The following is an 18,883-nucleotide window of genomic DNA, read 5'->3' as shown; positions in this document are numbered from 1 at the left end:
GTTCACTGAGTAGACTAGGTCTGCACTGCATACAATAAATCTGAACACAACGGTTTAAGAACAAGCATTAAGCAAATTCATGTTTTCTTCTGTATAAAAGTTATTTACACAGTTGTCATACAGAATGAAATCACAACGTTCAACAGTTTCATCAAACATCTGTATTAGCTTCAATAAAGGCATTAGAAAAAATTTTTAGGATTCTTTTATACATATCAAGCAAATTAGTTACATGGGAACTACTCAAACCTCTTTCGATCTCTCCTGCTTTCTACATAACATGTTAGTGCAAACATCAAAAATGCCATTCACCCCAAAAGATAGGCTGCCAAACTTGCAGCATAATACAAGATCTGAATTAATGTGTATGAAACAGAACAAAGCCAAGAAAAATCAGTTACTGCCAAATTCATGCAAGCACATTTAATAGTCCAGCTCTAAGCATTTAAATGTCTCACATTAATGAGTGTTGTTGACAGTACTAAGATGCTGTTTTTCAAGCATCAATGATTACATTTCAGAAAAAGGAAAACATTTATGTCAGCAGTAGCACCACTGCTATAATCTACAAAAGAGAAAAAAGAAAAGCCAACCACTCGTAACATAAAAAACCAGTACCCACAATAGGACATATGGGAAAGAGAGGAATTTCAAGGGAAAAATATTGTACTTTATTTCCACAGCAGGAATTATGTAATGTAAACATACTGGCACACACCACAAAATTTATGAGAAAGGCTCAAATTTGAACACTATATATATTTTTAAATCTATGAGCTTATTCTACATCCACTTGTATTGATATACAGAAAACATCTCTTTCACATTTACTGAACCACTCTAGAGGATTATGGGAGCGAAAAGGCCCTTTTTAAAAATACTACCTAACAAAACTTTTATCAGGAAATACCAACAGACATTCTTTAATTTCCCTCTCTCTCCACCCTTCTATTCCAGACACCCTCCAAAAGAATCCTGGCAGTCTAACATCTGTTTGCTAAGTCTCACGAGAAGTGAGTGTTGTTAAGAAACACACCTCCACTGGAACAAAGTCATACATTCCAATGCACCTGTCTTCTCTTTAAGAGCAGAGCAAAATCCTGCTGCTTTCAAGCGTGCATCTCAATCTCTAGGTCATCAAGCTGCTGCTAGCTCTGTGGGATGGCTGCTGGTTTGTAGTGGCAACTACGCAGCAGCCACACTTTACTTATCAGCTGGGAAGTCAAAAAGTTGTAAGTGTAAGAGGTGACACTTTCTGTCTACCCATTCAACTTAACTATGTACTGTAACTTGCACAGTTTTGCTTACTTCCTTAGCCTGTGGTAATGCAGCAAGAATTCTCCAGAAATCAGCTTGTTACAGAACGAACTATGGCAGAAACAAGGGGTGAGGAGCTATAAAGAGGGCTGCAGGTCATCTGCAGCATCATAGGATCACTCCCCTTATTTAACTCCCCTTATTCCTCTTAAATAAGGTAAAGAATAACTCGTTGTTCAAGGTAAGATCCACCAAGGACACACCAAAACAAAGATGATGAAGATGCTTTTCTGTATGCAATGAGAACAGAGGCAGCCTTCCAATTGTGTGCAAGGATCTTGGTCCCCAGTGTAACCACACTAAAATGAAATCCATAGAAATTCCACCGGACCAACAAGATGGCTGCATCAAAGAGAGATCTGAAAAAGACACTGTGGGTGTACAGGTTTGCAACTCTTTGCATTTTCTTTCGCCTTACAGTATCCTCAACACCATATTTCAACTTCTTTATTCCAATTTCCAGCAAGCGCATGTCCATATAAATGCCATCTATTTGACAACTCTTGAATTCCGGCTCTCACTTGTTCCACTTTTCTTCTTTCAAAACACACATACTACACACATCAGCTACATGAGTATGCGCATAGACATAGACATGGTCTGCAGGACCCAAAAGAACATCATAGACATCGGGAAGACTGGTCAGAGCAGACATTTCCAAAACAGGCTCTCAACAACGAAAGGAAACCTGTTTCTTCTAAGCTGACTCAACTGAGGTCCAGGAGCAGGAACTGGAAAATTAGAAGAGCTGAGGACCACACCTGTCCTACATCTGTGGAACTTTGTCCAGGAGTTGGCCTAAGGGGCCCCAGTTACTCATCTTGCCCATCTGCCTTTCTTTCGTTTGAAGGAAATGAGCACTCCAAGTAACTGTGCTCCTTGGAAAATGAAACAAAACTAAACGGTAAGTGCAGGGAGTCAAACTAGCTAAAATCTCCTGCTATTTGGTACTTTCTTACTCCTTCCCCTAATGATGGAAAATTGCTGATAACAGGTGAAAGCTCACGGGGACTCATTTTCCTAAATGTGAACAAGTACTCCTAAGGAAGAACATACACAGATCTATAACGGGACGAGTTACATAAATGCTGGAACGAAATAGACGAATCTAAAGGTCTCCTTCAATTCCAGAATAAAGTAATCTCCAAAAATAGCGACTCAAAGACAGAAACGGAATTAACAATTCATACTCATATATCAACTGATTCATCCTCAGAAGAACTGAGGCCAACATCTGCCAAACAGATAATTACATTCATTCAACCATTATTTATTCAGCGCCTACAAAGTGCCAGGTACTATGCTGGGCACTGGTTCCTACTGGTGAGTAAAACATTATTCCTTTATTTGTGGAACTCACAATCAACTTGGGGAAGGAAATGAAGAACCAAATTAAAAGTGCAATATGTTATTAAATCTAAGATATAACTAATAATAAGATGAACCATTTTTTTTTTACTCACCACTCAGAAAGGAATCAAGGTATCCAATGTTAAAGTGTATCCTCATTTCAAAAATACTGGTTGGCATGTGGGGGAAGCAGGAGGCAGGGATGCGTATCTTAGGATGTAGGGCAAAGGCAAGTGAGTACACAACTGCAAATTTAAACAAGTGTCAGCAAGAAAATAAATACGAGGCCCCAATAGAGCATCAGGAAACCCAGCCCAGACTAAACAGCCAAGCAAGGAGTGAGCAAAGCGTTGCCAAGTGAAGGAAGCAGCAGGTACACAGAACTGAAGGAGTAGAATTCACAGGTGCTCAAGTAAATAAAAGGCAGCTACCAGGCAGTGGACAAAGGAACTGGTGGCATGGTCTGAGACCAGAGCTAGAGCGAGCTACCCCAGGTATCCACTTGGCAGCAGCAGAGAACCCGACGGCGGAAAAGGAGATTCTGGTCTTCCCAACAAATGCACAGTGAACAGCTTCTGTCTAATTCACAGCATGCTAAACAAATATCTTTCCTCAGAGTGAGCCACAGCTAAGTCATTATACGGCAAAAATTATTTCAACCAACCCTTTCAGTACAGCAAACCATTTCAAAACAAACTTTATGCAGTATCTTAAACCATGGTTTTAATTCTCCATATCTATAAAAAACTTCAATCCTCAAAAAATACTAATTTTAAATGTTTAGAGAAAAATATTTCTTGAGATAAAAATATGAATTTGCCAATGAATACGCTGATTTCAGTACCACACAGCTGATTTGTTTCTTTGTTTATTGGATGTTCCCCAGAGCAGATTCAGTAAGAAAAATAAAACTGAAAGGGGCAAGTTTCATAAAATTTACACTGTCATAACAGCCCAAGGTTAGCTATAACTGCTATCCAAGATAAGAGCAGAGGCCTATATGAAGGAAAATGTTTAGGAAGTGATCACTTTATAAGGCTTTAAAGTACACAGAGTAGGGCCCAGCGTGATAGCGCAGTGGTTAAAGTCCTCACCTTGCATGCGCCGGGATCCCATATGGGCGCCAGTTCTAATCCCAGCGGCCCCGCTTCCCATCCAGCTCCCTGCTTGTGGCCTGGGAAAGCAGTCGAGGACGGCCCAAAGCTTTGGGAACCTGCACCCATGTGGGATGCCCGGAAGAAGTTCCTGGATCCCTGCTTCGGACTGGCATAGCATTGGCCATTGCGCTCACTTGGGGAGTGAATCATTGGACGGAAGATCTTGCTCTCTGTCTCTCCTCCTCTCTGTATATCTGACTTTCCAATAAAATAAAGTACACAGAGTGGCTGCCTAAACAATGTGTTAGCCTCTATCTCACAGATTCTGATATAATACTATTCAGTTAGTCACCATGATCCACAGTTTATAATTAATACATTTTTCAAGGTTAACTGAAAATAAACCATTGGCAGCATCAGGGTTCTGCATTTATTCCCAGTTTTTCAAATTTAAACTCTTCCTGGCCTCTAGAGACAACCAAAACACCAAGAAAATCGAGTTCCTTTTTCAAAAACAAGTGGGCTGAGATGATAAGTAGACAAGACTCCTTAGGATTACTTTAGTATGCTTTATATAAGATATCTGATTTTAAAAAAACAAAGGAAAAACTGGAGCCCAGTGTGATAGCCTAGTGGCTAAAGTCCTCACCTGTACACACCAAGATCCTATATGGGCACAGCTTCGTATCCTGGCTGCTCCACTTCCCATCCAGCTCCCTGCCTGTGGCCCGGGAAAGCAGTCGAGGACGGCCCAAAGCCTTGGGACCCTGCACTCACATGGGAGACCAGGAAGAGGCTCCTGGCTTCAGATCGGCTTCTGATTGGCTCAGTTCCAGCCATTGTGGCCACTTGGGGAGTGAACCAGTGTATGGAAGATCTTTCTCTGTCTCTCCTTCTTTACGTAAATCTGCCTTTACAGTAAAAATAAATAAATCTTCAGAAAAAAATTGTAGTATGGGGGATAATTATTAGATGTAAACACTGTGGTAAAGTTGAAGTTATTGGCGATTTTCAAGAACTACTTAAAGTTCCTAAGTTCTCGAAATATTTTGTTCTGAAAGAGTTCTTACTAAAGCACATGAAAATGCAGAGATCTAAGATTCAAACGGATGGAAATAACTGAGAATGAGTCATCTCAGCTAAGCAAATGGATCACAGGAAAGTGAAAAGCCTCTTGCTGAACTTTATTTTTAAACTGGACAAGATATTTTGGCTTTTAAATATAAACATAGGACTCCAGCTTCAGTCTGACATTAAAATACTTGAACACCCATCATCCTCAACCTTACAACAACAACAACAAAAGCCTACAATTTAAATCATCTTTTTTTCCCCTTAGACCCATGCATGAATTGAGGTCACAGGGCAAACTGGCCTCCTGAAGTCAGAGCAGCAACTCCAGGAAGCACATCTACCAGCAGCTTCCCCGAGGCGCAAGGAGCAGCAGTCGCACACTGGCAAGGAAACTAAAATGAGAAGATGAAAGGGAACGCCTAGCGACCCATCCAGAAAGCAAGTCCTCCGCAGTGCACTCGCACTAGGATCTCACTGGAAAGAGCCAAGAAAAAAAAACCCTCTTTTGATAAAAGGGGAAGGAATGCAATCATTTCGAAATACCCCCAGGAGTAAGATTGTCCCAAGAAGCCTCTTCTTACTTTGTGGAGAAGAAGGGGAGAGTAATTGCCTTGCAATGTGGCCAAGGGGAAACTCCCTAGAGGCTCACACGTCCTAGGCGAGGAGGACTTACTAAAAACAGCCTTCCAGTTTCACTTGAACAGTAGTAGGGAAAATGGGGTTTGGGGTCAGAGGTAGGGGGAGGACAGGAGACATTTTTAAAGGTTGTAACCAAAGATTTAGATCCAACAAACACTAAAAACATACCATATTTTCCATTCTTCAAAATCTTTAACAGCTCTCCATAAGAGCAGAGGACTGCAGAGAAAGAGTTGCAAGACACCGACTTAATTTTAAAAAGTTTTTAGGGAAGAGAATCAAGATGGCAGAATAGGGCCCAGCGCGGTGGCGCAAGTGGTTAAGGTCCTCGCCTTGTGCACACCCCAGGATCCCATATGGGAGCCGGTTCTATCCCGGCAGCCCTGCTTCCCTTCCAGCTCCCTGCCTGTGGCCTGGGAAAGCAGTCGAGGATGGCCCAAAGCTTTGGGACCCTGCACCCGCATGGGAGACCCGGAAGAGGCCTCTGGCTTCGGATCAGCATAGCACCGGCCGTTGCGCTCACTTGGGGAGTGGATCATTGGACGGAAGATCTTCCTCTCTGTCTCTCCTCTCTGTATATCCACCTTTCCAATAAAAAAAAAATAATAAAAATAAATCTTTAAAAAAAAAGATGGCAGAATAGGGTAAGGACACGTTTAAATGGATGGAGAAACATTTAATCAGGATGAAGCAGAGAGGACATATTTCAGGAAATAGGAAAGGACAGAACAACAGCAGAGGGGCACCTGGAGACTGACAGACACAGGAAAGCAGTGGGCACAGCAGTGTGGTGTTGCAGTAACCGATACTCCAGCACGGCGATCTGAACTCCACCAGCAACCAGGTGGGAAGGGCCTTCCACTGGGAGCTTGTCCGTCCTGCTTGTCCGTTTGATTTGACCAGGAGCAGAGACAGAGCAGCAGATCTCAGACAGGCAGTGCCAGATCAGAGTGGATTTCATAGCCCAGTCAGCCCCATAGAGCTGAATTGGGTGCCATTTTGCATAAAGAGGAAAGGGCAAAGGAAAGGACGGAGCATGTGCTGAACTGGGAGTGAGCTCATTTCTGATTTGGTGAACTGCAACGATGAGGCATTCTACACGTTCCACCCAAGACAGGTCTGGGTAGCCCTCAGACCTGATGGCCAGCAGATCAAGAACTCTAGTAATGATACATCAGGTGCCATTTTGCGCACTGTGGCAATAGCTTTGGGACTGCAGGGGAGAACAATGAACTGGGCATGTGCTGAGCTTGGGAGTACTCGCTGAGGTCCCGCAGGAAAATAATACCGACTGTGGCATTGTAAGGGTCAAAATAGGTCTGTGTGGCACCCAGACCTAGCGTCCAACAGGTTCCGACAAGATTAGCACCACCAACAACCTAACCAGATAGGACACCTGGTGTCTCTCTATCCCTGGGACGTGCTGCAACCGGAAGTGGGAGAAAGGTTGCAGAGACAATGGTGCAGCCTCAGCATGCTATCACAGGAGGTGGAGAAGGGTGAGCCAAGAGCTGGGGCTGCGGAGACCACGGTGGAAATCTGACATAAGAACCCAGACCTGCAACTCACTGGAGGTTGTGGCACAAGTGGCTGCAAGCAAAAAGTTGTATACCAACCACAATAAGTAAAATTGCATTGTAGACCTGTGGTGTCAGAGCTTAGAAACCTGCCCCAAGGAGAAGACTCTGCTAAGCAGAAGTACAATGATCAAGAGCAAAAGAAGAGACAAAGGCACAATAAATATTACCGAAAACTCCCCTGCAAAGGAGCAAAACCCTTTGCCAACCTCAGGGTCTACTGAGGAAGACATCGAGAAAATGGGGGACACAGAATCCATAAGACTCATTTTAAAGAATCTGATAAAAAATGAGAAGCTCATGCAAGAGTTCAAAGAATTTAAGGAAGCAGTAAAGCAAATCAAGGCAGGTATATCAGAAATTAAGAACACAGTAGAGCAAATTAAAAGTACAGTGGAGAGTCTCCAAAATAGAATGAAGCAAGCAGAAGAAAGAATCTCAGAATTGGAAGATATTTCCTGTCACCAGGGAGAGGCAAACAAAAAGCTGGAAGCAGAGCTGGATCAGGCCAAAAAAAGTATTCAAGAATTGAAAGACACTATTAAGAGGCCAAATCTAAGAGTTATGGGAGTCCCAGAAGGTGCAGAAAGAGAAGCTGAGTTTGCAAATGTATTTAATGAAATAATCAAGGAAATTTTCCCTAATCTGGAGAAAGAATTGGGAAACAAGTTCCAGGAGGGGCACAGAATTCCCAACAGGCTTGATCAAAAACGATCTTCACCACGACATATGATCATCAAGCTCTCTTCAATTGAACATAAGGAAAAGATCCTTAAATGTGCACATGAAAAAAATCAATTGACATATAAAGGAATGCCAATTAAACTCACAGGAGCTCTCTCACAGGAAACTCTACAGGCAAGAAGAGAATGGAGTGACATATTCCAGATTCTAAAAGAAAAAAATTGTCGACCTAGGATAACATACCCCACAAAACTTTCTTTTGTCTTTGAAAATAAAATAAAATTCTTCCAGAGTAAAGAAAACTAAAAGAATTTGCCTCTTCCAAACCTGCCCTACAAATGACACTTCAAGATGTTCTCTTGACAGAGAAGAGGAATACCACCTACCAAAACCAAAGGCAAATGGGAAGAACATCCTAGTAAAATGAAGACTAAACTGAAGACTAAACCAATGAACAACCCATTCCTAAAATGACAGGACCAAAGTACCACCCATGTATATTTAACTCTGAATGTAAATGGCTTAAGCTCAATCAAACATAGATTAGTAGACTGGATTAAAAAACAAAACCCATCTATTTACTCTCTGTAGGAGACACACTTCAACAAAGATCAGCGGAATCTATATCGCATGAGTTTTGTTGTTTTCTGCTGGTTTCATCTCTTCAAAACACTTTCTTCTGATTAAATCATTCAATGACTCGTACATCATGCAGTGGCATCATTTTCTTCAAGAAGGTTCTTGATTTTCATTTCTTCAGCTACATGTTAGTCATTTAATAGCATGTTGTTTAATTTCTTGGTGGTGTTAATTTCTTTTTTCTCCCTGATGTTGATTTTGTTTTGTGGCTTTTCATTTAAGGGGATGTATAGTAGCTGTGTAATGGAGACTGTCATATCTAGTAACATGTCATTTAACCTCATGGCATTGTAAATTTCTATTTTTCTTTCTATTGTTGATTTTATATTATGACTTTTCATTTAAGGGGATGTACTGTAGCTGTGAAATGGAGACTAACATCCAGATGTGAGGATGCAGTGTGGTATGCATTTCTGCTTCCAGACAAAGATGGACTTACAATGAAACTGTTATTTATATCTTGACAATAGGATTCTGGACTCTGCCATTGTCCATGCCTGCAATGATGGATATATAACTGAGTATGAAGAACTATATGTTAGTAATGATATAGAGGAACTAGGTGGTGGGGGGAGGGAATTGGGGAGGAGATAAGGGAATATGGAAATGTATCATAAAATGATAGCAATAATAATAAAAAGTTTAAAAAAAAAAGGTTTTTAGGGAAACCCAAAGACAACACGAAGGAAAAATAAAGGCACTCAAGAAAACTGAAGTCGCTAATATCTGAATATTAAAGATAACCCAGCTCATAGAATAACATCAAACTTTGTATCAAAGGTCTATTTATTTCACTTCCTGTTGCCTAATACATCATATATAGCTTTTAAAAAATTGCAGGCTAAGCATTGGCCTGGTAGGCAAGAAGCTGCTTGGGACACCCACATCCCATATCAGAGTGCCCAGGTTCAAGTCCTGGCTCCACTCCCAATTCCAGCTTCCTGCTAACATAGACCCTATGAAGTAGCAGGTAATAATTCAAGTAATTTTGTGCCTGCCACTCACATGGAAGACTCGGATCGAATCCCAGACACTTGGCTTCTTATGGTCTAACTTCAGCTGTTGCAGGTATCTGGGGAATAAGCCAGCAGCAGCGAGATCTCTGTCCCTCTCTTTCTCTCTGCTTATTTTTAAATTACCACACTGACAAAATAGCAACAAAAGTCTCAACAAGCAAAATAAACATCAGAATCAGACTCAGCTATGGCACAGATGTGGGAATTATAAGATAGAAAATTTCAAATACCTATGATTAATATGTTAAGGGCTCTGGTGGAAAACAAGCAGACAAATGCAAGGACAGATGAGCAACACAGGCTTACACAACACTTCGAGAAGTAAAAGGAAATGCTGGAAATCCAAGTCACCATAATGTTGATCAGCCTTGTTTGTGCAATGTGAAAAGCTCCAACCTTCCCACTGTTTGACCTGTAGTGGAGGAAACCACCTGCCCTAGGGAACTGCAAAGAAAGGCTGTTGCCTCAGAGTGACGCTGGTGAGGCAGCCCATGCAAGCAGCCCCTGTCATCATAAAAGCGTGACTCTGGGTTGTCCAAGTTCACCAGTTAACAAGACTGGCTCTGAAGTACTGGAGCTACATAGTTACCCAATGTGTGTGGCTTTGGGGAACAACTGTCAACGTCCTTTGGATCACTGTTGCCATCAGCTGTCCTGTAACTGCACAGGACAGGAAGACTCAGGCCCATCTCTCTCAACACAGCCAGCTCTGCCAGCCCGAGGGCCTTTGCTCTGGCTGGGAGGCCCTCAGGACCAGTGCACTGCCAGACGCCCAGCATGCGTTCTCACTCCCTCCCCCCTTCTCCCTTCCTCTAAGTGGAAGCATGCAGCCCTTCCCCAGAAAGAACTTCTCCAGTCTACTTTCATAAAATACCTCCCCACCCAACAACTTGGGTCTCCCTTTCCACCTCGTTCTTTGTAGGACTCGTTCCATTTGAAAGTATGTATGTGTTTACCTTCTGGCTTGAAATACCAGCTGTGTGCTGCCAACACCCATGTACCTGCTGTTCAGGCTTCTCTCAGCAACGTCATACTTGCAGAGTGGGCCACCTAGCTGACATTTCCCACGGGCACGCCTCCTAGACAACATCAGCTGAACTCCTGCTGCCTCCCACTGCCTCCTGCTGCCTCCTGCTGCTTCCTGCTGCCTCCAGATCCTGGTTCCAGCATCACAACAAAAGCAGGACCTGCTCCTCCCGAAGTCTGACCATCTAGGTTGATGGCAATATCTTCCCCTGTGCTTACACAAGCCTCGCTGTGGTTCCAGACTCCTCTTTCCTTTATGATCAACCAAGAACCCACTCTGCTGTAACAGTGGCTCAAAGCACCATCATCTCATAGTGGCTGAATTCTGCACTAGACTCCTGTCTGGGCTCCATCATTGCCAATCAGCATCTGTTCACATCAGCCTGATCCTACTAGGAAACACTAGATGCTCTGATGAAAACTTTCCAGGGACTCCTCGGTCCTGCTTCATGTGCTATTTTTTCTTTGACTGTCTGTCCTATCCTCATCCTGCTTACTGCTGGACTCAGCTTCTCCTACTACAAGGCCTCCATATAGGTTGTCAATTCTGCCTAGAACACTCTACCCTCAGACAGCTTTTGGTCAAACTTGACTGTCATTCAATGACTGCCCACTGGAAGCCGTTCACATGCCCTCCCTACATGCCTCATGCCCCTTACTCTATTTCTTCTGCAGCATTTATCATCTTCCAATATATGACCTATTCTTGATGTTTGCTTACTTTCTGTTCCCCACACTGGAACATGAGCTCCCAATAGCAAAGACTTTGTTTTGTACTAGCATCTAGAATAATGGCATATAGTACAGGTTCCATAAAAATCCACTGAATGAAAAAAAAAAACATTTTTTGAGAAACTCCAATATACACTGTGATTAAAAAAACAAGAAACAAAACCTCTTGGTAATTTAGAAACAGGACTTCCTCAACCTGATGAATAACATACATACACAACTACAACTAACTTGTACTTACCAGTTACAAATGGTATGATTTACACCCAAGGATGAGGACAAGGCTATCTCCTCTTACCATTTGTATTCAAAGTGTACTGAAAGTTATAACTAACATAATTAGACAACAAAAGGAAGCAGAAAGTACAGATTGGAAAGGAGAAATAAAACTCATACTAGTAAACAACTACAGCAAGGTCACAGGAAACAAGCTCAGCATAAAAGTCAAATAAGTCCCTTCATACCAGCAATGAAAAACTAGAATTTGACATCAGAAACAGTACATCATTTACATTAGTGATCCCATAAAAGGACTTCTCCATAAGGCCGACAACATATTTGAAGATTCTCTACATGAAAAACTACATAAGGTTGTTGAAAGAAATTTTTACCAATCCAAATAAAGGAAGCAGTATTCTGTATTCATGAATTGGAAGACTCCATATTAAGATGTAAAGTCTTCTCACCTTGATCAATGCAATCCCAGTCAAAACCTCACAAAGCAGCTTTGTGAACAATGATAAACTCATTTTAAACAACATATGGAGAGGCAAAAGATTCCAAAGAGCCAACTCAACACAGAAAAACAACAAAGTCAGATGAGTGATTCTCCCAAACTATAAGATTTACCATACAGCTATACTGACAGACAGCATGGTATTGGTGAAGAATAAAACATGTAGCATCACTGCAGTACATTCCACACAAATGCAGCCACCTGACTTGCGACAAAGGCAACCCAATGGAGGAAGCAGTCTCCCCAGTAAACGCTGCCTTACAACTTGCACAAAAACTAACTCAAAACGAATCAGACCACAGATCCACGTAAAAAACAGAATCTCCAGCCAATAACCCAGAAAACCTAGAGTGACCTTGACCTTAGTGGTCAGCACTAGATTAAAAAAAATGGCCCATGAAAAAATTAAGAAGGCTTAATAAAAATGTAAACGTTGTACTGCTACAGACAGTTTCAAGAACAAAAACACACGGGCTCCCACGCAATGGTTCACTTGACTAGTCCTCCCCTTGCAGAGCTCTGGGGTCCCATATGAGCACTAGTTCATATCCCAGATGCTCCACCTCCCATTCAGCTTCCTGCTTCTACCGTCAGAAAGTAATGAAGGCAGGCCCAAGTCCTTGGAAGCCTGCAAATGCATGAGAGACCTGGAAGAAGATCCTGGCAGTGGATCAGCTCAGCTCAAAAAAGTGTAGCCATTTTAAGAGTATACCAGTGGATGGAAGATCTTTTTCTATTTCTCCTTCTCTGTAAATCTGCCTTTAACAAAAATAAAAGAATAAAAGGCATGCCAGGAATAAGGAATATGTACGAAACACATAACTGGAAAAATGCAAAAATGGCAGAATAAGCAATGGTTAGAAAGTGCATGCTTTTAGATATAAAATGATCTCTTGCCACTTGTTTCAGTAATTTCTTCGGCTACAGATATGAGGATTTAAAAATGAAAATAAAGCAGCTAGTATAATACCTAGAAGAAGCACTTGAAATGCATTACCACTACTTATTCAAATCACTTGAATCATTTCGGAACAATATCTCAAATGTTTTTCTCAAAAGAATTTTATTCTTCATATTTGTGAGGATACCCTTTTATTAAGCTGAAGAATTTTTTTCTCACAGTCTCAATGAAAACTATTTTCTTCTTTTTGTTCATTGTTCAAGAGAACTGTTTAGGTCAGACTTAGGGGAAAGAGGGAACAGAGAGTATGTGTCTCTCTACCCAGTCCCCAGCAAATTCCACTTCTTTCTTCTGACAGTTGACACATGGAAGAGATAACTAACACAAATTTCCTCCTCAGCATTTAAAAGAATTTACCCAAGTCTATAGCATTAACCTATTCTTCAGGGAAGGACGAAGAGACAAACATACTCTCTCCATCATATTATTATCCTTGTTGGAGCTTGCTAAGCTTCATAAATCAGCGAACATTTTCTCTAAAAGTATAGATAATTAGTATTTCAGGCTTCATGGGTCAAAGTTTGTTACAGCCTGTGTCACCACATCAAAAAAGCATAAACAGAAACTATGAAAACAAATGAGTGTTCCTGTGTTTCAAACTAGAATAGGAGTTAAGGCCACATTCAGCCCACAGGCTGCAGCTGACCAACTCCAGATCTGAGTAGCTTCTTCACAGCAGACCTCACTGGTGAATTTATTGAAAAAAAAGGGGGCGGGATTTCACACTGATTGTTTTTAAGATTTATTTTGTTTTTATTGCAAAGTCAGATACACAGAGAGAAGAGACAGAGAGGAAGATCTTCCATACGATGATTCACTTCCCAAGTGACTGTAACAGCCAGCGCTGAGCCAATCCGAAGCCAGGAGCCAGGAGCTTCCTTCAGGTCTCCCACGCAGGTGCAGGGTCCCAAAGCTTTGGGCCGTCCTCGACTGCTTTCCCAGGCCACAGGCAGGGAGCTGGATGGGAAGCGGGGCAGCTGGGATTAGAAGCAGCGGCCATATGGGATCCCGGCGTGTGCAAGGCGAGGACTTTAGCTGCTAGGTCACCACACCGGGCCCTCACACTGTGATTTCAACTACCAAACTCTCTCCAATTTACTTCCCCTCAGCTCAATTTTAAGACCTCCTGACAGTAGAAAATATAACCTTACATTTACCCATTTATCCATACTAAATTCTTTAAGAAGAAGAAAGACTTTATACTGATTTCCCTAGAACTAGTGCATGGTGAAGCACGCCATATTTTGTAGGTATTCAACTGACTTTTCTTAAACAGATATTTGGTTGAAATTTACTTCATAATTTCATGTATACAACATATTGCTTTAAGTAAATGAGGTAGCTAAAATGTTTTCATTTTTAAAATTGAAACTTCAGTGCTTTAACAAATTAAAGTAACTTCTAAATATAGAACTATTAATATTAAACTTCAAAAACATAGAATATGAGCTCTGGCTTCAAATTATATGTTATTGGGCATAGCACAGTAGCCTAGTAGCTAAAGTCCTCACCTTACATGCGCAAAGATCACATATGGGTTCATATCCCAGCTGCTCCACTTCCCTTCCAGCTTCCTGCTTGTGACCTGGGAAAGCAGCAGAGGATGACCTAAAGTCTTAGCACCCTGCATCTACATGGGAGACCCAGGAAAAGATCCTGGCTCCTGGCTTCGAACTGGTTCAGCTCCAGCCATTGCGGTTACTTGGGGAGTGAAGCAGCAAATGGAAGATCTTTTCTGCCTCTCCCCCCCCCGGTAAATTTGCTTTTCCGATAAAAATTAAAAAAAAAAAAACTATACACTATTTCAGAGCTGGATTTCTTTTGATATAGGAATAATTGTGCACTAATTTCCAGTCACTGTCTTCCACAAAAGACAGATAATTATGGTTAACTTGCTTAAGACTATCCACTATACAGGCATTTACAAATGAGTACTTTTTGATACCATCAGTGAATATACTTTTCAGGGGTAATTAGAAAAGTGATCCACTCTGACTTCTGCTCCTAAGCTCTTAAAGTGGCATTAAAAAGCTAGAGTATAAATCACTTAAGTACTGGCATTTATCAGAGATTTAGAAAATTAATCATCTTAAGAAGGTAAAGAATGTCATTTTCTTTCACCTATTTATGCTTTAAAGTAAGCACAAAACAGACTTTAAAGTCAACCTAGAGGTTTTGAATGAACAACACTAACTTAAAAAACCAAAGGACACAGTGGAGAGCTGTCACAAGCTAGCAAAGATTCTTGCAGAGATCAAAAATGATTTGAGGATCTCAATGTGGAACACTGGGAGAATATCCCACACAACTCACGCTGTAGACAAGAGGGAAGAAACGATGGTTTAAAAACTGAAGCACTATAAGGCAGTGTTGTGGCTCAGCAGCCTAAACTGTTGCCTATGATGCCAGCATCCCATATAGACAATGGTTCAAGTCCCAGCTGCTCCATTTCTGATCCAGCTCCCTGCTAACATGCCTGGGAAAGCAGCAGAAGATGGCCCAAATGTTTGGGCCTCCACACATGGGAGACCCAGATGAAGCTCCCACCTCCTGGATCTGGCTTATCCCAGCCCCCAGCTGTTGTGGCCATTTGGGGAACAAGCACACACAGATGGAAGATTTTCATCTCTCTTAAAACAACATATAAATTCTTGAAACAACGTATAAAGGAAGAATGAGGCAGTCTTCTGACTTGACTGAGCTAGTACTGACTACCACAGTGCTAATAGAGCTAACAGCATTCATCCCATCTCCCCTTTACCAAAACAAAAAGGAGGACACTAAATTCAGGTAAGGATGACAAAGAGAAATGCAACCAAGAAATCTGCAAAGTCCCAACTTTTTCTGGATTTCTAAAGTAGTCAGAGCTGCCTAGAAAATGACACATAAGCCATTCTTCCTTTTATTGTTAATGGCCGCATAAACACTGGTACTTCTTCTTACAATCACAAACCAGCACAATCCAAAACATAAAATATTAAGATACTAGAATTGCAGCAATGTTTTGGTGAGTCTTTTGCAGTGTCCTACAGTCAGTTCTACACTTAATGACTGACTCAGCAGTAAGCATCAGTGGAAAACAGACCCATGCAGCAACAATGACCCTATGAGAGGGTCTTTTAAGAGGAGTTGGCAGACCTTTTTCTAACTCATTAATGATCCCTCCTATCTTTGCTTCTGACTTTCAGTCCAGTTTAACATTGGCATCTCATTCATTTTTCTCATTTGTACTAACAATGTCATTTACAAGCCCTCATTTAAACAACTGTAGTGAAATAATACATATTTCCAGCTTATCAACTTTATTAAAAACTTTAAGCTTCTCTATAATTGTCTTCAAACGCTAGAAATTGCACACAGAAAGAATCCTCATTTTGGGGCCAGTATGGTAGATTAGCAGCTAAAGTCCTTGCCTTACATGCGCCAGCACCCCATAGGGCTGTCGGTTTGTGTCTCAGGTAGCCCCGCTCCCCATCCAGCTCCCTGCTTGTGGCCTGGGAAAGCAATCGAGGATGGCCCAAAGCCTTGGGACACTGCACCTGCGTGGGAGACCCAGAGGAGACTCTGGCTTCAGATCAGCTCAGCTCCAGCCACTGCCACTGCTTGGGTATTGAATCATTGGATGGAAGAGCTTCCTCTTGTCTCTCCTTCTCTCTGTATATCTGCCTTTCCAATAAAACAAATAAATCTTTAAAAAAATCCTCATTTTGATAAAGGAACAAAGAAATGAGGAAGCAAATAATATAGCTAACTACATATACTCAATTTCTCATGTACTTATTAACTTTCATTTCAAAAACTCAATTCACATGCAAATCCAAAAACTAAAATTTGTTTTACAAAAACATTTATTATGGCTTTAGATGTGAGCCATTTGTCCAAGGCAACTATATCATCAAATAATACAAGTAATAATGTTAAACTGCTGGGAGTTCATTGACTGTTCTCCAAGTATCTTCTTAAAATAGCCTAGCTTTAAAAAAAAAAAAAAAGAAATGCAAAAAATTCTAATACAGCACTTGGTGGAAAAGTTCAATTAATAAGAAAAAGAAAAAAGAATCATTAACTCAACATCTGAAACTTAGTAAAATTAAGTGTAATACCATCAATTGTGACAAACAGTAACAGATACGCAGGCAAGAATGCTTTTTACTTGGGAGAAATAGGTAGTCCAGATCTGATTAGCTCTGTTTTAGTGTTCCTAAACTCTATTCCTCAATTCTCAAAAGAGAAAAACGGCAAATCGAGGTTTTCTCTAACTCCCCTCTCTTCCTTAGCTCTTCCAATCTGGCACCCATTGTGCCATTCCAGTTACAGAAGTCATTCAACAATGACCCTGCTGCTCACCTCTCAATCTGCCTCATCCCAGATCTTTCATTTCACGCATTCTTACACTGTTGGTGAATATTGGCCTTAAAAAACAAACAAATAAAAAAACAAAAACAAAAAAACAACTCTCTTCCTTACTTTCAAGAGGTTGGCCAGCCTCCTTTTAGTCTCAGCATTTTAAACTCCCCTTCCTTCTGCTCTGTGCTCCCTCTCAGAAGGTACATGTTATCTCACAGCTCAAACTCACACTCTTTCTAAAGCTACAGCAAAGCTTAGTACTAGTGCTAATGAGCTGCATGAACTTGGTCCTGTTACACACTCATGCTACGACTCAGTTCCCTCATCTGTAGAGTATGAGTGCTGTTGTGAGGATGAAAACATCCACAAGAGTGTCTGGCATACGGCAGAAGTTAAGTATGTGATATTTTTTAGCATCAGGTTTTATAATCTACTGGCATTTTTATTCATTATTATTAAAGCAGAACTCATTACTTTTCCCTCCAAAGTTATACACCCTTTAAAAGTTTCCAGTCTCAGGCCCAGCGCGGTGGCCTAGCAGCTAAAGCCCTCACCTTGAACGAGGAAGGATCCCATATGAGCACCAGTTCTAATCCCGGCAGCTCAAGTTCCTATCCAGCTCCCTGCTTGTGGGCTGGAAAGGCAGATGAGGATTTCCTAAAGCCTTGGGACCCTGCATCCGTGTAGGAGACCTGGAGGAATTTCCTGGCTCCTGGCCTTGGATCGGCTCAGCACCAGCCATTGCGGTCACTTGGGGAGTGAATCATCGTATGGAAGATCTTCCTCTCTGTCTCTCCTCCTCTCTGTATACCTGACTTTCCAAGAAAAATAAGTAAATCTTTTTAAAAAAATTTTTCCAGTCAGACAATTAATACCAGTGCTTCTCCAGTTTTAGCACATACAAGACTTGGGCTTTTTTTGGTCACTCTGCAACAGCTTCCCAATACACCCTTCATTCTCAGTTCCTTGACTTAAGGCACTGTGATCATTTATTGAACACTTACAGGCTATACTTCAACCAGTGCATTGTTCAAGCCTTGGGCAATTAGCTATCTCAACAGTGGATGTCTGACACCTACGATTTCAAAACAAACAAAAACTTTTCTAAACTCCAGCCACAGGAAAAGAATTACATGGATCAGCATTTGCCTGTCCTATGTCCAATAAGCTTTAATCTCCAACCTGCATGAGGCTACACAGGCTTCCCTTCCACAAGTTCCAAACAAATCACCCTATTTCAACTGCACTCAAGTCTCCAAACCTTGTCAGCATGAATTTTCTGGGGTTCTACTAAGAAAACCTGTGCTGTGAAATGCTTCACAGGAATAGGCACTTTAAATGAAAGCTAAAAACACCAATAATGAATATATGCAGGCAAAACTCCAACCCAGAATGCCTTCTAAACATGCATATATTAGGAAGAGTTACAAACAAAAACTCAATATTCACTGGTAAAAGTTTTCATATACTGAATATATACATATATTTTTTTAATTGGGCAGAATTTTTAGTAAAAATTTTTTTAGTAAATTAGGGTCTCCAATCTTTTTAGACAAGATCTACCTACTATTAATGAGATCTCTAAGCTCCTAATACAGATTAAAATAAGTAACTTTATTTCATATTTACTTAATATAGGATACACAGAGAATTAAGTACATACACACACACACTCTGAACTTATTCAA

The 18,883-nt window shown here is 41.1% G+C and overlaps 1 protein-coding gene across 1 annotated transcript in view; it reads right to left on the bottom strand.

Annotated features, from left to right (window-relative positions):
- CDKL5 (cyclin dependent kinase like 5) overlaps positions 1-18,883 on the bottom strand; it is a 181,217-nt gene that overhangs the window by 93,897 nt on the left and 68,437 nt on the right. The gene's annotated exons all lie outside the window — the stretch shown is intronic.

Source organism: Ochotona curzoniae, unplaced genomic scaffold (assembly GCF_017591425.1).
Source record: "Ochotona curzoniae isolate NIBS_2020 unplaced genomic scaffold, NIBS_Ocur_1.0 contig_1274, whole genome shotgun sequence".
In the NCBI taxonomy this organism is placed as follows: domain Eukaryota; kingdom Metazoa; phylum Chordata; class Mammalia; order Lagomorpha; family Ochotonidae; genus Ochotona; species Ochotona curzoniae.
Note: the sequence above shows the minus strand (reverse complement) of the source record. Positions and strands in the feature narration are given on the sequence as shown.